The sequence below is a fragment of the Tenrec ecaudatus genome, chromosome 11 (genome assembly GCF_050624435.1).
Source record: "Tenrec ecaudatus isolate mTenEca1 chromosome 11, mTenEca1.hap1, whole genome shotgun sequence".
In the NCBI taxonomy this organism is placed as follows: domain Eukaryota; kingdom Metazoa; phylum Chordata; class Mammalia; order Afrosoricida; family Tenrecidae; genus Tenrec; species Tenrec ecaudatus.
The window spans coordinates 52226679-52246321 of record NC_134540.1 but is presented as its reverse complement, the minus strand read 5'-3'; the positions used below and the strand labels follow the sequence as shown (position 1 = coordinate 52246321).

Here is a 19643-nt window from a genome sequence, read left to right as displayed (position 1 = left end):
GACCACAGAGGCTGAACTATTTACTATCTGGCGCTTTACGAAAACATTCGCCCCGCTCTGGGTAACAGATGGACTCCATGCTTTGGACTCATAGATTCACCTCTTGACCCCAGTACCTGTTTATTATGAGGCATTGAGCAGATGAGGTATGCTTTCTCTGAGCCTCGGTTTCCTCATCTGTAAAGTAAGACTAATATCACCAACGTCAAAGGACTGGGTTGAGCATCAAGCAACAAAAAAGTATAGTTAAAGTATATTAAAGTCCCTCAACACTGTCTGATTCCTCTCGCACTTTCTAAGTGATCTCTGTAAGGAGAGACAAACATGATCGTTCTGTAGCAGTAATAGGTGTGAGAAATAATTTGCTTCAGGCTGGAGCTCTTCAAAATAGCCCCTATCAACTCCCCAGCCCTCTCCCAGTCAAGACAACTTATTCTGCCCACTTCTCCAGAGCCCTAGTAAGTCAAGCCACCGAGGTCATGCAAACTTTGGGTGCATTACTTAACCTCTTGGAGGGTCCGACTAGCCTCTACCTCCACTGGTTGTTGTGAGAATTAGATGAGGTCATATACGTTAAAATCTTAACATTGTAGCTGCCACAGGACAAATACTCAATGGCATTAACTATCGCATACCATTGAGCATGCTGGTCTTTCTTCTGCCACAGGGCCTTTGAATTTGCTAGTTCCTTTCCCTCTCCGGGATATTGCCTACCCCAGTGGTTCTCAACCTTCCTATGCCGTGACCCTTTAATACAGTTCCTCATGTTGTGGTGACCCTCCCCAACCATAAAATTATTTTTGTTGCTACTTCATAGCTCTAATTTTGCTACTGTTATGAATTGGGAAACACCCGTGAAAGGGCCATTTGACACCCCCCCCAAGGGGTCACGACCCACAGGTTGAGAACCGCTAGCCTAAGTCCATCCCATTCTTCCATATACTTTGCTCAAAAATCCCTTCCTCAGAGAATCATCCCAGGCCCCAAAGGCAATAGAGACCCCCTGTTGCTTGCTCTCCTGGACTTTTTTCATGGCACTTCGCATAGCTACCATTGCACATGTATCTTTTAAGTTTGGTTGACTGTTATTTATAACCTTCAGAGAAGTGGGAATCTCTAAAATTTCTATCATTTAAAATTTCATGTCTCTAGTTCCTGTCATGGTACCTGACTCTGAAAGGCAATCAGTAGGTAGGCACATGAATGAATCTTTAGGACTTCCCCTTGACAATCGTTTAGAACCATGAAAAGGCCATTGGAACAGTACCCAGGAGAGACCAATCCCCCAAGGTCTTGACATGACTGCAACCTGGCAAAATGGTTTACCACAGTGTGTAACTGTGTATTAAAGGCCAAATTGCCACAAGAAATGTTAACTAGGTGATACATCCTACTCACAGTTGGATGGACATGTTCAAACACCACTCAGTTTTAAACAGACCAAGTGAGATGCCTTTGAGGGAAGCCCGAAACAATTTCCAGCCTTGCATTCTATGACTACTTGAGAGCCTCCAACTTCAGGGGGAAGAGGCCAGTTTGACGAGACGAATTAGCTCATGGGGAGAAAGTAGATTGCAATGATCTGGTTCGCTCATCCTTCTGCTCCAAGTGGAGCTGCCTTATGACACAGGGCACCTGGTACCTAATAGGTAGTTGAGCAAATAAATAACCACCAGCAATGATGCTCTAGGTTGTAAATGACTGATTCCAGCCATCTCTCTTTGTGGTGTGTCTCTGGGTGATGACAAACTCCGGATAACTCTCCAGAGTATGGATTTTTAAAGTAGACAGACTGGTTAAGGGTCCCATCTATGCCATGTAACTCTGTGTCTATGACCTCCAGTTTTCTCATGCATCATCAAGGGACAATCCATAGTAAGCATGCTTTTGATTTGTATTAAATGTAAGTACATCCTGAGCAGTACTGGCAAAACGCAACAGTTTATGCCCAAGACTCTGGAATATCCTATGTCAAAGAGCTATCCTGGCAAACACAATAAAGATCTAGGAATGTGGGGCAGATAGATTATAGTACGACCAAAGATAGTCTTTGTATTTAAAATGTGGCATTCTCTTGCAAGCTCTCAGCAGCCAAAGTTCTCTGAATCTCAGCCCAAGAATGGTACATGTGGATTGGCTTCGAGGTTGAGATGAGGTCATTAGTTTACCATCCTAGAAAGTCAGGGAAGAGTCTTACCTCCTTCTAAGGATGCAGCTCTACAGCCACTCCTTATCATGGCTTCATTTGTGTACAAGAGCAGTTGGATTTTCCAACCCAGCAACGACCCAGATCATAAGCCTGTCTTAACAATGCTACATTCCTTTCTACAACCTGTCTGACTCTAGCCAGAGTTCATCTCTTTGCTGGGACTTCATAAATTTTTTTTCTTAAAAAACCTCATAAATACTGTTTTCCCTAATACTTTAGCCTTGGTCAGTGTGGGATCTACTGGGGGGAATACATTGATTGTGTGGCCCCAAAATATGTGCTGTAAATTCCAACCACTGTGCCAGTGGTTTTAATCCCATTTGAGAAAGGATTGTCTTGGTTATGTTAATGAAACGACTAGTGCACGGTGTTTCTTGAGACGATAAAAGAGATTAAACAAGTGGAGATGGGGGAAAATATATCAAGCCACAGGAAGATCACGCAAGAGCATAAACTCAAAAGAAACAAAGATCTTCCTCCACTGCTGACAGAGAAAGAATGCTTTCTCCCTAGAGCCAGCACCCTGAGTTCAGACTTCGAACTGCCCAAAGTGTGCGGAAAGAAATATCCACTCAGTCAAGTCATACACTTGCACTATTCCTGTTACAGCCACCCTAGATAATTAGACAAACATGTTGACCAGATATATTTCTACTGCATGGTAAGAGTCACCAAATTCTAATTTGCAATAGCTAAGTCCTTCCTTAATATCTGCCTGCCATCTCCCTAATAAGCTGATGTCATATTGTACATTCTGTTATTCTTCTTCCTTACTTACAAGTAGGAAATTCTGTTATCAATTCTGATTTGGACCAAATAAGAGTAACTGAGATTCTAATTACTATGTGTAAATAATTACTTTGTGTACTAAGGACACAAAGGTTAATTCTATCACATAAAATAGAGAGGAAGTTCAGTACAGATATAGAGGCTCTATGAAGCTCCAGGTAGCAAAAGGGATGGGTTAAGGAGAAAGGTATCCTGTCCAGAACCTTGTAGACCTTTCCGCTCACATCTCTTTGGCTATGACTTAGTAACCTAGCTCCAAAACCAACCTCACTGCAATAGAATCGTGTCTAACTCAGTGACCCTCAAAGGCATAGTAGAACTGCCTCTACGAATTTCCTAGGTCAGAACTCTTTATAGGAGTATAAAGCTTTGTCTTTTCCCCAGGATCGGCTGGTGGTTTTGAATGGCTGATCTTGTGGTTAGCAATCCAAGCTGTCATCACTACACTACCAGGGCTCCCAGCCATAGCAGTCCAAATGATGGTTTTGCTATTAAGACATTCCTAGGTGACCCAAAAAGAACTCAGTTCTGCTCTGACACATAAGAGGCGGCCATGGGTTGGAATCAACTCTACAGCAATTGGCTCGGGTTCTGCAGGAAGAAGAAATCAAGGGTTGTAGTGAGTCACCCTCCATTTTCCGCCACAGTGCAATTTGGCATCACATCTCCATTAAAATTGGTATTTGATAGAGAAATCACTATGCTCAGAGAATCTGAGAACACTATATTCCCAGAGGGAGAATGAGGGCTTAGTCACTGACTAACCCATATAACCCAAAGCAAATGATAGCGAACAAATGATATTTAGCAGCAAAGACAGGTTGATGCTTCCAAAAGCCCAACCAGTAGTATTTTTGGTATTTTCAATGGATTCCTCTCCGCTCTTCCTTACCTTATCCTCTCGCCTGTCCTCGCACACCATTCCCAAACGACGCTCCATTAAAACCTAACATTGGCACCTGAGAGAGACAGAATAAGGAGGCGGGCAGAGGAGGGGTCGACATGAGGATGGAGAAAGGTCTGTAATTTTGTGCACATTGCTTATTGGTCAATCAACCAATCAACAAGCAAGCAAAAAAAATGAACAAACCACATTTTTACAGCCTGACAGCAGCACATTTTTAAAATGTAGGACAAAAACTTTATCAAATCTGTTTTGTCCAACTGCCTTGCCTCGTTGCAGGCGGGACACCAAGCTCTGTGGTGAGGCTGTGGTGACGTTCCAGGAGCCACTTGAAATAGGAACTATCCAGCTTCAATGGGACAGTAGCGCCCGGAATGACCCCTGGTCAGTTTTTGTCGTTAGCCAGTTACGCAGAGGACTTGAACCACCCAGAGTACATATTCAAAAGGCAAAACAGAAAAGAGAAAGAAAGTGGTGGACGAGCCACCTCAAAGCTGGACTGGGTAGCCGTGAAACAGAATCAAAGCCACTGACAGCTGCTCAAACAAACATCTTTAATCTGTTTGTGACACCTGTCTCCAAGGCACAGGAGAAACCCTGAGGTCAGAGTCTTGGGAGACGCTGCAGGGAGCTGGTCCTTCCAGGACCAGCCATCTGAAAGCTGCGTGTAAATCATGATCTTTTCTGCTTGCTGTTATTATTATAAGGAAAATCTTACTTGAATGAATTCCACCGGCCCTCTAAATTGTGTTCTGTGGTAATAGAGATTGGTGCTTATGAGTTTGTTGCCGGAAATCACGTTCCTGGTCTTCTCCATCCAGGCCCACGGTGCAGGTCTGGGCCCGATCCCTCTGAGTGAGTGTACATGGCCAAGGATCCTCTCTCCTGTCCCTTCCTGGGGACAGGGAAGGACTGTCCTCTTCCCTCTTTACACAGACATGCTCCGACCTGCATGTATCAGAGAAGACCAGGAGTGCACAGTCCTTGGGGCCAGTGGGTACCAAAGCCTGTTGGTACCAAAGGGAACATTAGCTCTCTCCCATCTTCGACAGGCTTCCTCCCAGTTTTCTGACAGCTCTAGACAGGTAGCACATTCTCGATCCTATGTAAAGTGTCATGCAAATGCAGCTTCAAATCATCCTCAGTGCAGTTTCGTCCTCTAGCTCATCCAAATAGAATTGATGCAGCACAACTTGGGCGTAGACTCACCTCTCGGGCCTCAGTCCCTTCTTGTGTCCAGTACAGAGCTGATGAAACAGCCTCTGTCCTCGTTTTTGAGTGTTACAGCAATGGAAACATCACAAGTTAGTAGCTTTGAAGAACTGTGAAACACTCACTGCCCCACAGTGCAGAAGGCGAGAAGTTAGCCTGGCTCTAGAGGAAGGCTCACAGTCCACTCTGGGTGAAGTTTCCTGTCATGGCCCTTGTAGTCCTAGCGTTCCTCTGTTCCTTGGTGACCTTTGTCCTTCCTGGGCCTATGGGTGTCTGAGAGAGTCCCTGACAGTGCCTCGCACAACAATGAACATTGCTCAACTGTTTGTGATTTGTTCCCTAGAATAAGCATGTTAGATGGAAGAGTTGAAGTGCCTGAAATGAACTGGACCATGTCTGATGGATATGAGGAGGTCTGCAAGGTCCCTTGCTAAGAGGTCATGTAAGGGGGGGCCAGGCCCCACGTTCAGGGTCGAGACCAGCAGGCAGGACAGAAACCATCTATCTTATCAAAAAGGAAGCCAGCACTCAGAGAGGAAGTCATTTGCTCCAAGTTCACACCTGTCTGAAAAATAAAAGAGCCCAGTCATTTGATACTGTCAGGTGCGTCTGTGGTTCCCCACCCCCCACCCCATCCTGTTTCCCATCAGGAAGAGTCTATTCCGCATGTCCTCGGAGGACTGTGGGCTATAAAGGTTAAGGTCAGGCTCATGCTCAGACTCACATCTCCTGAAAAGCAGCCTTCCCTACCAGGTGAGGAGGGTCAGAGGGGAGAGAAGTGCATGGACCATTCTGGAAGTCCCCAAGGGTGAGCTGCAGCAAGTCACATCCCTGAGTCTTCGCACAAAGCCCAAGTCCCGCCATCTGCTGCCCTCCCCAGGTGCTGGCTTCTGGCTGGGGGAGGCAGTCTTCTCCCGAGCAAGCCTGGCGTCCACAGTCTGTGGGCTTCTTCCGCAACCCGTTGGTGAGCCTCTCGCAACCACAGAAAATGAGATATACAAGCACAGGAGTAAAACCAGAAGCGGGGCAGAGAAAAGAGGGAATGGCAAATCTCAGGGCAGAGGTGAGTGAGGCTCCTCCTCTTTCCCCCTGCTTTCCAGAGGGAAGTGGGTCTCGCTGTCATCCTGCAGGGAAGTACTTCTTTCCTGCTTCTCCCCGGAGGAGGTCCAGCATGGCTGGGTCTTCACACCCCGGTGAGACCACATTTCAGCAATTGCTGTGCTTGACTGTCTCAGTGGATTACCACACAGGACTTTGGGGGTGAATCATAATGTTCCCATTTATATTGTCCCCGTGATAGGCCTTTTAGGTTGTAAATTAATACTTCCATTCCCCTGACAGCAGCTATTAAGCTGACGCCACTGGCTCGTCAGCCCTTTGCTGTTTGAGTGTCTTTGGGCGTCTGGCCCAGGGTCCAGCCCATCCTGCTGATGGTTTCAGCGTCTGGCGCCCTGGGTACCCTGAGTTTAAGCAAAGCCTCTGAGATGTGAATCGCAAAGATACAAAAAGGAAGAAAACGGAAGTGTGCCTTTTACAAGCCAGATGCTTCTATTTCCTTTACTCTTATATGTTATCTCATTCAGCTATCACTAGTAGTAAACAGTATTAATCTTAGAGAACACCAGGATTGTAAGAAATCACTTTGGACGGAGGAAGCAGCTCAGTAAAAACAAGGGGAATAGGGCAAGAGGCATGTTCCAGGGAAGAAGGAAAGTCCTAACGCAGACACTGAGGCTTCACTGAGATTGCAGATTCTAAGAAGCCCGGAGTCCCCCATAGGGCAGGCCTGGGGTGGTCTGTAAACACAAGAGTGGAGAGTGTTTACCAAACAGAAATGGCGTCTTCCTCTCTGGGACTCCTACTCTGGGCTTGGCAACTCTGGTCCCAGCATTCTTCATACTTCCTTTGCAAGTTGGCATCCACTCTGGGCACTTGACCCACAAACGTCTTCATCTATTTCATCTACTCCCAAACTGTCCATCCTCATTTCCCCATCAGTGTCTCTGGGAAGTCAGCTCCAGAGGCCATGACCTCTGCCTGCTGTGTGATTCATAAAACCACAAGGGCCGGGTGGGGTGGGGTGGGGTGGGGTGGGGGGACCCAAACTCATAGTCAACAAGTTCATTCCAACTCACAAGACCTAATAGGGCAGGGTAGAACTGCCCCTGTGGGTTTCTGAGACTGTAACTCTTTATGGGTGTAGAAAGTCTCATCTTTCTCCCATGAAGCAGCTGGTAGTTTTGAACTGCTAGCCTGGGGGTAAAGCAACCCAGCACATACCCACTAAACCACCTGTATTCCCTGTGGTTCAAAGGAAGTTATTGACTCAATCAGATGGTAGTTACTGAGGGATAATTATATATCTGATTAGGTACTATGGTAATTCAAAGAAATCGAAGACATTCTACTTATTCCTAATAAACAGCTGTGAAACTGGAATGACAGAAGAGTTGTCTGGCCTCCTCCAGTTTTAGGAGGAGACAGAATCCACAGCAGCATCAACAGCCCAAGCCTGATTCCTAATGAGGCAGCCAGGCCAGACTTGCCTCCACCACCCAACCCTTGGACCAGTTCTGCCACCACGGGTCCTTTTAAAGACACTCTCTATTTACATAACTTATTGTGGTGGCCACACAGACAATGCTCACAGGTATAGAGTATATCATTGAAATGAAGAGGTGACGATTCAAGATGAGAATTTAGGGCACGGTTCCTCCAGTCAGGACAGCCGCTTCTCAGCCTCTCCCGTTGGACTGCTGTTGCAAAGCCTTCTTTGCGCTGCTCATACATGCTCACGAGGCAACCCACTCCACGACAAACCTCAGCCCAAAGGCGCTTGCCTCTAGCCCTTTGCATCAGCAAACCGAGCTTCCCTAATTAAGTGCCTGGCTCAGCCTACCCTGCAGGTAAGTCTCCTGCCTGAAGCCACTCAGCTGTATTCTACCACTCTGTCTCCCGCTTTGGCTCTGTCATTGCCAATTCTTGACCATCCTTCTGGTGTCAAAATGTTCTGGCTCCTGGATCTTAGGGGTTCAACATGCAGAGATCTCAGTGGTCAAAGACACACTACACACCGGGTTGTTCTTTCTTGATGGTAGAAATATAGCCAGTCTGCTGTTCCTGAGACCGCTCAATTTCTCCCTGACAGGATGGCAAACTGGATTGATACTCACATTCATGTTCCACGCTTTTATAGTCGCAGTAACTCTGTTCACAATCACTCACAACTGAATTCTGTCGGCATCTTCTCCCACCTTCTCTTACCTAAACCCATCAGGAAAAGGGTCACCTGGTTACAGAAACTAAGGCTAGAAGAGCCATATTAGATAATGAAGTGCACTACAGTCAGTCCTCTAGCCCATTTGCCTCTGTTCTGCTCGGGTCAAATGTTACAAAGCTCTTTCAGCTCTGCTAGGAAGTGCTTAGAGGCACTCCACTCTGCCAGCAAGCCTCCTGCCGGAAGAGGCTCAGACTTCTCTCTGTATGGGCCAGCAATTCCACCTCTCCATCTCATGCCTGACTCTTGGTTCTGCTTCCTGGCTGCTAACATTTCTCTGTCGCTACTTCTCACTTTCTGTCATTGTTTCCAGTGTCACGCCTCTCAGTCTCCTGTACCAAAGAGGTTCCGTGCAGATTTTGGATCAAAAGGACACCTTCCACTTCTGGACGTTCTTCCTCGGTGTCATAAGTTCTCCCTTTCTGCCTGTGAGATGGCTCTTTTTAAGCCAAGTATGATGACCAGACGACCAATCTTTGGGTCGGGGCTCCATAACCATGATATGCATGACCCCTCACCACTTTCTTAGCCAGCGATCCCCTCCCCTTGGTGGTACATAAGCACCTCACATGATCCTAGTTCTACTCAGTCACCTGGTGGGAGCTACGATTGTACCCAGAAGAGTCATATTCAATCATCCACTCCACTCTTGGATCTAAATTAAATGTTAGAAGTTGTTAAAAACAAGCTGTTTATTTTTACCCCCATGTTATTGTTAGATAATCTTGGGCTACCCCTGGCTCAGAGCGACCCTCCACAAACAGCAGAATAAACCACTGCCCAGCCCCGTGCCACGCGCACGGTTTTCGTTTTAGCACAATGTGTCATTGTGTTATTGTGTCGGTCCATCTCCTTCAGGGATTCACTCTCACTCTTTTTCATACGCTCTATTTTACCAAGCCTCCCCATCACAGGACAAAGATAAAACCAACTCTGAAGCTCATAGAAGCAACTCTGCCCTGCCCGACAGGTTCTCCGTGCATCAGAACTGACCCGATAGCGGTGGGCAAGGCCTCTGGAGGCGGACAGCGTGCTTGGTCAGGGGGAGGAGCAGCGTGCAGTTTCTGCGTGAGCACAGTGAAATCTTCTGGAATTCCCATTTCTCTCATTCCTAGACATTGTTGTGATTCACACTGTTGGATTCCTTTGCAGAGTCCAAAAACACCAGCAACAGTCTTTCCAATATTCTCAAATTTCAGCCAAGATAAATCTGACATCAGCAATGATACCCCTTTTCCCACATTTTGTATTGAATCCAGCTACAATTTCAGCTAGTTCCCTGCTGTTGTGCTGATATAGCTCTTTTTAAAATTATCTTCAACAAAATGTTACATGTATGTGATATTAATGATATTGTTTGATAATTTCCACATTCTACTGGGTCACATTTCTTTGAAATAGTCACCGTCTTCAAGTTTGTTGGCCAGGTAGCGATCTTCCAAACTTCTTGGTGCAGGTGATTGAGCACTTCCGGGTCTGCATCAGTTTGTTGAAACATTTCCATTGGTAATCCATAAATTCCTGGATCCTTGTTTTATGCCAATTCCTTTAGTGTGGCTTGAACGTCTTCCTTCAGTACCATGGGGTTTTGATCATATGCTACCTCTTGAAATGGTTGGATATCAATCAATTCTTTTTGGTATAATGAACCTGTATATTCCTTCTATCTTTTTTCCATGCTTCCTACATTATAAATATTTCCCCATAGAATTCTTCAATATTTCAACTCGGGCTTGAAATTTTCTTCTGTTCTTTCAGCTTATGGCATGCTCGGGGTGTTCTTCTTGGCTTTGAACTCTAGATCTTTGCACATTTCATCTCAGTGCTTTACTTTGTCTTCTCAAATTGCTTCTTGAAATTTCACTTCAGCTCGTTTCATCAATTCTTCCATTAGCTTTAGCTCCTCAGTGTTCAAAAACAAGTTAAAGAGTCTCTTCTCACATCCATTTTGGTCTTTCTAAATTCCTGTCTTCATCTCTTGCTTTCTACATGTCTGATGTTCTTGATTTAATCCCACAACATACCTTGTCTTCAGTCATTAGTTTTCCCTGTCAAATCTTTTTCTTGAAATAGTCTCTAAATATAGGTGGGCTGTACCCAAGGTTGTATGTTGAGTCTCATGGACTTGTTTCAATTTTCTCCACCTTCAAACTGAACTTGTGTATGAGTCACTGGAAGTCTGTTCTAAAGTTGTTTTTGCTGATGATACTGAGTTTCAACATTGTCTTACCCTCTAGGTGTAGTCAATTGATTTATGTGTGTCCCAGCTAGTGAGCTCCATGTTTATAGTTGCTGTTTTAGGTTGCTTAAAATTTTTTTAATGAAAGTTCTAACATGTGCACTCCAGGTGAGTTTCTGTCACCAAGATTATATTTTACAGCTACTAATCCTTCCTCTTCATTTCCAATTTCTGTGTGCTTATCATCAGCCTTTATCAATGCATCTTGATGGCAAATTTGATCAATTTTATATGGAAGAAGCTGGTAGAATTCTTTAACTTCTTCAGCTCCGGCTTTAGAAATTGGTGTGTAAATTTGAATAATTGTTGTATTAAGTGGTTTTCCTTGTAAACATATAGATGTTACATACACATAGAACTTTACGTTTGATCTTGAAATGTTCTTTTTGACATTAAATTCTACACAAATCCTCTTGAATTTGTCATTCCAAGCATATTTAAAATGGCAAATGCCAGTCCATTTCAGCTCACTAATGCCTAGGATCTTAATGCACTCCATTTAATTGTTGACAACTTCAAATTTTCCTAGATCCATGCTTCATACATTCCACATTCCAATTATTAACGGATATTTGCAGCTCCTCTTCTCACTTTGAGTCATGCTCCATCAGCAGGCGAAGGTCCCCAAAGCTTTGTGACAGCTATTTCATTAAAGTGTACACTATTTTGAGTCATATTTTGAGACCCTTCCAACTTAAGTGTCTTATCCTCTGGCACTACATCAGACAACATTTTTCTGCTACTCCTAAGATTTTCAGTGGCTAATCCTTCAGAACTGAGTCCACTATTTCTTTTTCCTAGTCTGCTCTTAGTCTGGAAGTGCTGCCAAAACCTGTTTACCATAGATGATCCTGCTAGTATTAGAAATCCCCGTGTCATAGCTTACAGCATCACAGAAACACACAAACCATCACAATCACAGAAACACACAAATCATCACAATCCCACAAACCGAGGGAGGAATGGTGGCTCCAGGCCTAGTGACCTTTGAATATGTAGCTACCTCTTCCTAGAAAGTTTGTTGCACACACCCCTCCATGATTATCCACAAAGTCATCCTTTAAGGCCAAATTCAAATATCAGCAGGTCCATGGAGAAACTTCTCTGACCTCCCTACCTAGACTAACATTGACTCCCATCTGTCCCATGTTCCCTTACTATATTCCTGTAGCACATGGAACATTGTATCATCCTGATCACATATGTGTGAATATACTGAATTAACTGAAATCTGGCCTGATACATAGAGGGGAATCAAACAATGATGCCTAACTGAATGAATAAAAGAAAAGTCAGTAGTTCGAATTCACTAGCAGCTCTGTGGGAGAAAGATGAGTTGTGCTGGTCCCATCAAGTTGGACAGCATCAGAAACCCACAGGAGCAGGAGCAGTTTTACTCTCACTGTGCGTCAGAACCCACTCAATGGCAGTGACTTTCTTTTTTTTGTTTGTTTTCCTCAAAGAGTTGTTAGAGGATAAATTACTTTTGAAATGAATACATAGAAAATACACAGATTAGAGTCCTGTATTTAACAACTACTTGGTGTTTTGAGGCAACAGTCAGCCAATGATAAAAATAAAAACCAAGATAACTTTTAAAAAAGCTAGAAACTTCTAAAATAGTGGGTGAGATACCTTGATGGATGATCTTATTGAAATTAACTATACTGATAAAATACTGCAATAAAATATTCTTAAATGTTGTGATGATATTGCAAGATTACAAGAATATTCAGCCCAAAGATTAAATGACTGCAGAAATCCTAAGCATTTGATAAAATAGTGAGTTTGACTTTTGCCTCCAGGGCAATTGACCTCGACCTTGAATCACAGGGTATGGGCTAGAGGCTAAGCCCAGAACCTTCCCAAGGTGAGTATTCTACAAAGATAATGTCTCTTAAATGTAAGAACTAAAGAGTTATACTCTCTGTACAAAAATTGAACTAGGAATAAATATCAGATGGCGCATGGAAAATTGCCCATCTCCAACCTTAGAGGTGAGACAACAGAGAAAGTGAATCGCTTCTGAGACTTTGTAACAACAACAAAAATTCCACATGAATATGTAGGTCAAACTCATATCAGTTGCTGGTCTAGAAAGCTTCACTCTAAAATCTAGTTTACAGTGATGCTAGCCTGGAAATGCTCCCAGGTTTCTGGCAGAAGCAACTGCCAGAATGCTTTCCTGAAGGAATCCATCTTTCTTTTTTTTTTTTTAATTAAAAAACATTTTATTAGGGACTCATACAACTCTTATCACAATACATACATATACATACATCAATTGTATAAAACACATCTGTACATTCTTTGCCCTAATCATTTTCTTTTTTTTTATCTTTTTTTAAAAAAATTTTTTAATTTTAACAATTTATTAGGGGCTCATACAATTCTTATCACAGTTCATACATATACATACATCAATTGTATAAAGCACATCTGTACAGTCCCTGCCCTAATCATTTTTTTCTCCTCTTTTCTTTTTTACATTTTATTAGGGACCCATACAACTCTTATCACCATCCATACATATACATACATCAATTGTATAAAGCACATCCATACATTCCCTGCCCCAATCATTCTCAAAGCATTTGCTATCCACTTAAGCCCCTTGCATCAGGTTCTCTTTTTTTTTCCCCTCCCTCCCCTTTCCCCCCTCCCTCATGTGCCCTTGGTAATTTATACCTCGTTATTTTGTCATATCTTGCCCTATCCGGAGTCTCCCTTCCCCCCTTCTCTGCTGTCCCTCTCCCAGGGAAGAGGTCACATGTGGATCCTTGTAATCAGTTCCCCCCTTCCAACCCACTCACCCTCCACTCTCCCAGCATCGCCCCTCACACCCTTGGTCCTGAAGGTATCATCCACCCTGGATTCCCTGTACCTCCAGCCCTCATATGTACCAGTGTACAGCCTCTGCCCTATCCAGTCCTGCAAGGTAGAATTCGGATCATGGTAGTTGCGGGGAGGAAGCATCCAGGATCTGGGGGAGAATCCATCTTTATCCTTGACATCAATGAATCCCCATGGCCAAAGAAGGAAGAAGGAGGAAGAGAAACTTAAATGGACACTGAAACAAATCCTCATGAGGGGGAATCTGCAGACAGCCTCACAGAGAATCCGCTGACGCTCACGGAGAACATAAACTTAGAGTATATTTACTATGTGCAGAAAAATAAAAGAGAGGTTTGAAAATATGAGGAGCATACACAAATATCTCTAATCACCAAGAATATTTAAAGCTAAGCAGATCAAAATGATAAAAATGAAAAATAAGGGAATTTTATATCTAAAACTCAATGAGGAAGCCCAATCCTAGGTTTCTCATTGTTCCCAAAATCCTATTGAGATAAGCTTTAGTACTCATCATCAGTTTTAACACACATACACACACATTCAATTACTAGTGTTGTCAGGTAAGTGTTGTCCAGTTAGCCACAAGGTTGGTGGTTCAGTTCAAACTGACTGGCTGTTCCCATAAAGATCCCGCTTCATAAGTGCTGTTCAGGGTCCCTATGAGTCAGAATTAAAACTGTTACAAAGTTCAACAACTACGCTTTCTATTTCAGTTGGCAAAAAATGACTATTCCTTAGAAACCATTGAAAATTGTATAAAGGTCACAACTCCTTCCAAGAGATAATTCCGAAGAGATGATCCCCAACCATAAAATTATTTTCATTGCTACTTCATAACGTTAATTTTGCTACTGTTATGAATCTGGTGATACCTGTGAAAGGGTCATTTGATCCCCCCAAAGGGTCGCGACCCACAGGGTGAGAACTGCTGCTTTCTAGTCTCTACAATCTATATACACTATGTACTGTCTGATGATACTGGAACAGTTGGACTCAGCTAGCTGCTTGCTAAGCTCTTCTGCTAAGAGTTAACTAAGCCAACATATTAATAGCCACCACTTCCCCTTTTGCCCGTGAACAGGAAAAATTGGAATTGAAAATGAGTGAAATTAATTTAGAAAAGCAGTCAGTTAATCAAAATGAAAAGTTACACTTCACAGAACGATGGGTAAAGGCACCACTTTCCTTGCACATGTTAAACCAATGTCTCTGGGCACTGTCTCCTTAAATTTGAAAACACTGTAGCAGATTTTTATCTTCTGTTTTTCATATGTTCAATGATAATGCTTCAGTCCTCCGGAAGGTGAATGTTTCCAACTGTTTTTTAAAGGTTTCACATTTAGGTCGACTTAGGATAACGTTCACACCAGCGTTTGAGTTTAATGAAGCATGCACTTGGTGGAATATGTATAACTCGTTGTCATCAAGGAAACGTGCACTAGGAAGCGTTGCTGGTGAAAGGTGGTGTTGAGTGCATTCTGACGCATAGTGACCCCGGGCAACAGCACTGCCCAGTCCTGTGCCAGCCTGAAAACGCAGGCACTGAGAGCCTGCCAACCTGACGGATGCATCTTCGGTCATGATACCAAGCAATGTTTCAATGCTATCCATAAGGCTCTCAATGGCTAATCATGGGCAAATATAAGACATTTAAATACAAGATCAGCTTTTGTAAATGCTCAATTCTGAGGGGGACTTTTCTCCCCTCACTCCGACCTGAGACCGTGCATTCTGTCTTTATGGGATGAATGAACGCTCTCTCTCTCTCTCTCTCTCTCTCTCTCTCTCTCTCTCTCTCTCTCTCTCTCTCTCTCTCTCTCTCAAACAGACACTTTCTATTCTGTTGTTACCCTAATCGACACCTTCCTCCCAGGGGCCCCTGCTTTAAGTTGTCTGCTATTAAGATTGCAAGTCGAGCCGATAGCTATCCAAAAAACATGTTTGCTTGTTTTTCAAATGTTGGGTAGTACAGTCAGCCCTGTGATGCTCTCAGTAAAGACTGCTCTCTCCACCCCTTTTGTCTAGGAGGAGTGTATCAGCAGAGTCTTGCTTCATCAGACAAAAACACGTTTATTAATTGGGTAAGAGGATAGGAGAGAATCACCTTTGTACGATTCCAACAGCATCTCTACAGCAATAGCTTCGATACTGTTCATAAAAACTTACAAATTGGGAAAAAGAGAGCACTAAATTAACTACAAGCCTACAATGTACAGGGAGATTAAAACTCACTCCCATCTCAGAATATGGCCAACTTCCTTTATCTGCCTAATTTACATTAGAGGACTTATCAATACACTCCAGTGACAGCAAAGGCCAAAGCCCACGGTGCCAACTATGTCCAGATGCTCTAAATGTGAAGGGTACATATTTTTTTATCAATGCAATTCTTTTTCCCCTGGTAAACCCACTAAGACCTACTTCCATAGAGTTCCTTCCCACCAAGAGACCCCTGACAGGACAGAGAACTGTCCCATAGCGTTTCCAAGACTAATCTGTGCAGCAGTCTGCCATATTCTCTCAAACTGCGTGTGCAGCGCCTCTGCACGCCCGTGTCTGTGCGCTATCATTGGTGCTTACGTGGCCCCAATTTCCTTTCTCAATCAAAGTTTTGAAAATATGAGACTTTCAAGTGCCATTGCATCTGTTCCACCCAGGTCTTAGTTCCAAATCTAAAACGTGTTAGTGTCCCCCAAGACTGGCACTTGGTCCAGGGGCATCGTCCTGGCTAGGAGTGTAGCTATTGCTGAGCCTCCAGTGTGAACATGAAGACCTCTTGCAGGAAGAAAGCAGTGGGCAGACGTGTGTCCAGGGGCTCTGGCCAGTCCTTACAAGATCCTACAAGCTGGATGTGAATGTATACATTGCTTTAGTCACCTTCCCTCGTTCTCTGAACTTGCGATTGTTTCTCTGTTCAGTTCAAAAAGACCCGGGGTCTACTTGCCTGCTGTGCCCCAGCTTTGTGCTCAGCCCACAGTCCAGCCCTTGGAGTTGGGATTTCTATTTGAACCAAGATTCCCAGTGATCATATGGCTGACCTTCTTCTTTTTTTCTTACTAATCTCTGTTGCATTTTGAGTGCCTCCGGACACAAGGGGTGATCTTTAGGCATTATATCTCACAATATTTCATTTCTAATCATAAGGTTTTCAGCCAATCTGATGATGTTCCACTGCTAATAAGATTGTCAGTAGCCAATCCCTCTATTCCTTCTTCATAGTCTGGAAGCCCCTCTTTTGAAGCCTGTTCACTTTGTTTTTGTTTGTTTTTAAAAAAATAATTTTATTGAGGGTTCATACAATTATTATCACAATCCATGTATACATCCATTGTGTCAAGCACATTTGTACATTTGTTTCCCTCACCATTCTCAAAACATTTGCTTTCTACTTGAGCCCTTGGTGTCAGCACATTGGTTTTTCCCCACCCTCTGCGCCACCCCTTCCCTTATGAACCCTTGATAATTTATAAATTATTGTTATTTTGTCATGTCTTACACTGTCTGATCTCCTCCAGGGAGGAGGTTATATGTAGATCCTTGTAATTGGGTTCCCTCTTTCTACTCCACCCTCCAAGTATCACCACTCTCACCACTGGTCCTGAAGGGATCATCTGTCCTGGATTCCCTGTGTTTCCAGTTCCTATCTGCACCAGTGTACATCCTCTGGTCTAGCCAGATTTGTAAGGTAGAACTGGGATCATGATAGTGGGTGGGAGGTGAGGAAGCATGTAAGAAGAACTAGAGGAAAGTTGTATGTTTTATGGTTGCTACACTGCACCCTGACTAGCTTGTCTCCTCCCTGCGACCCTTCTGTAAGGGGATGTCTAGTTGCCTACAGATGGGCTTTGGGTCTACCCTTACACTCCCCCTCACTCACAATGATATGATATTTTGTTCTTTGATGCCTGAAACCTGATCCCTTCACCACCTCGTGGTCACACAGGCTAGTATGGTTCTTCCATGTGGGCTTGGTTGTTTCTGAGCTAGATGGTCGCTTGTTTACCATGACTGACACTTCTGATGTTGCCTTTTAAAAATGATAATTGTCTGCCTACCTAAATCCAGTAAACTGCTGCAGCAGAAATACTCGGGATATTATATTTAGCCTAAGCCTTCACTCTCTTTCCTCCATCGTTCGTGTCATAACTCACTCAAGTTACCATTTATGGTAGTGGTGGTTCTGAAAATTAAGGAGGTGACCATGATCCTGGTCCTCTGAGAGGTCATCTTCCAACTATGTTCGACCAGAGCGCTCGATGCACTCTAGCTTGTGCCTTAAGTCCCAAGGGGGATATGAGGATTCCCTGTGGGAGGGGCAAACCAGAATCTTACCTTTGGCAATCTGGCCCTTTAGATCTGTCAGGATGTTCTGAGTAAAACTATGAACTCACAACGGTTGAACAAAGGTGACATTTGGGTGTGTGTGGGGGAGAGGGAGGTATTAATTGGGACGTCCAAGAAAATATTCATCGATTATGTAAGCTTCGCTTCAAGTTCTTCAGAAGATGAAGAGCTAAGTGAGCACAGTTCTGTCCTCAAGAATTTTACCATTTGGCTATGAGTCAGAAGTGATTCCGACAAAGGGTATTTTGACCATAAGACAACACACGAGGGGTATGTACGGATGTTTGATGGAAGGTGGGGACCATCATCTCCATGATAAGCAGAGATGAGACAGTCAAAGCAGTTCTCCTAAAATTGGTTGTGATTGTTGATCCACATTTAAATGATGGATCGATTGTCTACAGATAATATTGAATGGAGAATGAGGTCTAGGAAGAGAAGGTGATGTTTCAGGACCTGGAATCCCCTCCCCTCAAAAGCTCCGGCCTGCCTCAGGTTCTTCATGGCTAAGCAGCCTGGTCACTTAAACATTTGGATCTTCTCTGAGCCTCATTGTTCTTCTCCAGTCACAAGCAGGGTAGGGCAGTTGGTCAACAGTCAGCTCTGCCCCTTTCTTCAATTCACTATAAATTGCCACAGGCTCTGGACCCATCTTTTCTAACTTCCATTGCTCATGGTGCTGGTGGCTGCTCCCTTGCTGGTAGCTGGCACTTTTTTAAATGATTCCACTGACAGTGGGGTTTGCACTGGGCATGGAGAGCAAAAATGTGTGATTTTTAGCACTGTGTACAACATAACAGTGAGGGCACGAGGGGCTCTGCCGTTAATACAAATGGTAGAGTCAGGTGTGAATGCTGCGTGAATCGTGAATGTTGTGACATCTTTGTAGGCCATTCAAAGGTCACTCGTTTTCATTTTATGAGCTCCAACTTAGGTGGACAGGTAAGGCTGCTAGCTAAGTGACTGGGTTCAATGAAGACCCTGGGTTTTCCCTAGTGAACAAAATGGCTGGCAGACAGTCCCAACTGTTGGGTGGTTGGTGACCTCAGCCTGTGTGCTCCCTAAAAATGAAAGGAGCAGAAGTTGGGGGAGGACACCATGAAGCACTCTGTTCCCAGGGAACGTGGAAGGTGGCGCCATGTAGGAAGACCAAACCCTGGACGCTTCCCACCCTGCTGACCAACACAGAAGGGACTCTGTAGACAAAGAGTATTGAGAAGTTTTCAAGGGTTCAATGTTAAGAGAAAGACAGTCTTGAAGCTCTGAGTCCTGTGCGTTCCCTCCTGTGAAAGGATCCTGGATGTCTGTATGACAGAAAACATTTTGAGCAATAATAGTCTCATACACAACGTTCAGCTTGGGAGAACTTCTCAGCAGAATTTACTTAATTGATCCAGCAGCAGTGTCCTTGACATGTATCAAGAAATAAGTATTTTCTTTTATTCAATTGAAACTTCATTGGATATTGAGTCCTAGTGGATTACATGTTGGAATGCTAACCACAAGGCCATTCACTCAAAAACCACCAGCCACTCCATCAGAGAAAGATGAGGCTTTCTACTCCCATAAAGATTCCCAGTCTTAGAATACCCCGGGGGCTGTTCTACTATGTCCTAGAGCAGTGATTCTCCACCTTCCTAATGCCGCCACCCTTTCATACAGTTCCTCACGTGGTGACGATCCCCAACCATAATATTATTTTTGTTGCTACTTCATAACTGTAATTTTGCTACAGTTATGAATCATCATGTAAATATCTGACATGCAAGATGTATTTTCATTGTTACAAATTGAACATAATTAAAGCATAGTG

General features: G+C 43.8%; 1 protein-coding gene and 1 non-coding gene across 2 annotated transcripts in view; one reads left to right on the top strand and one right to left on the bottom strand.

Annotated features, from left to right (window-relative positions):
* The window catches only part of TACR1 (tachykinin receptor 1), a 675223-nt gene that overhangs the window by 543214 nt on the left and 112366 nt on the right, over positions 1 to 19643 (top strand). The window lies entirely within an intron of this gene.
* Positions 15441 to 15569, bottom strand: LOC142462046 (small Cajal body-specific RNA 4). Its single transcript, XR_012787192.1, has one exon.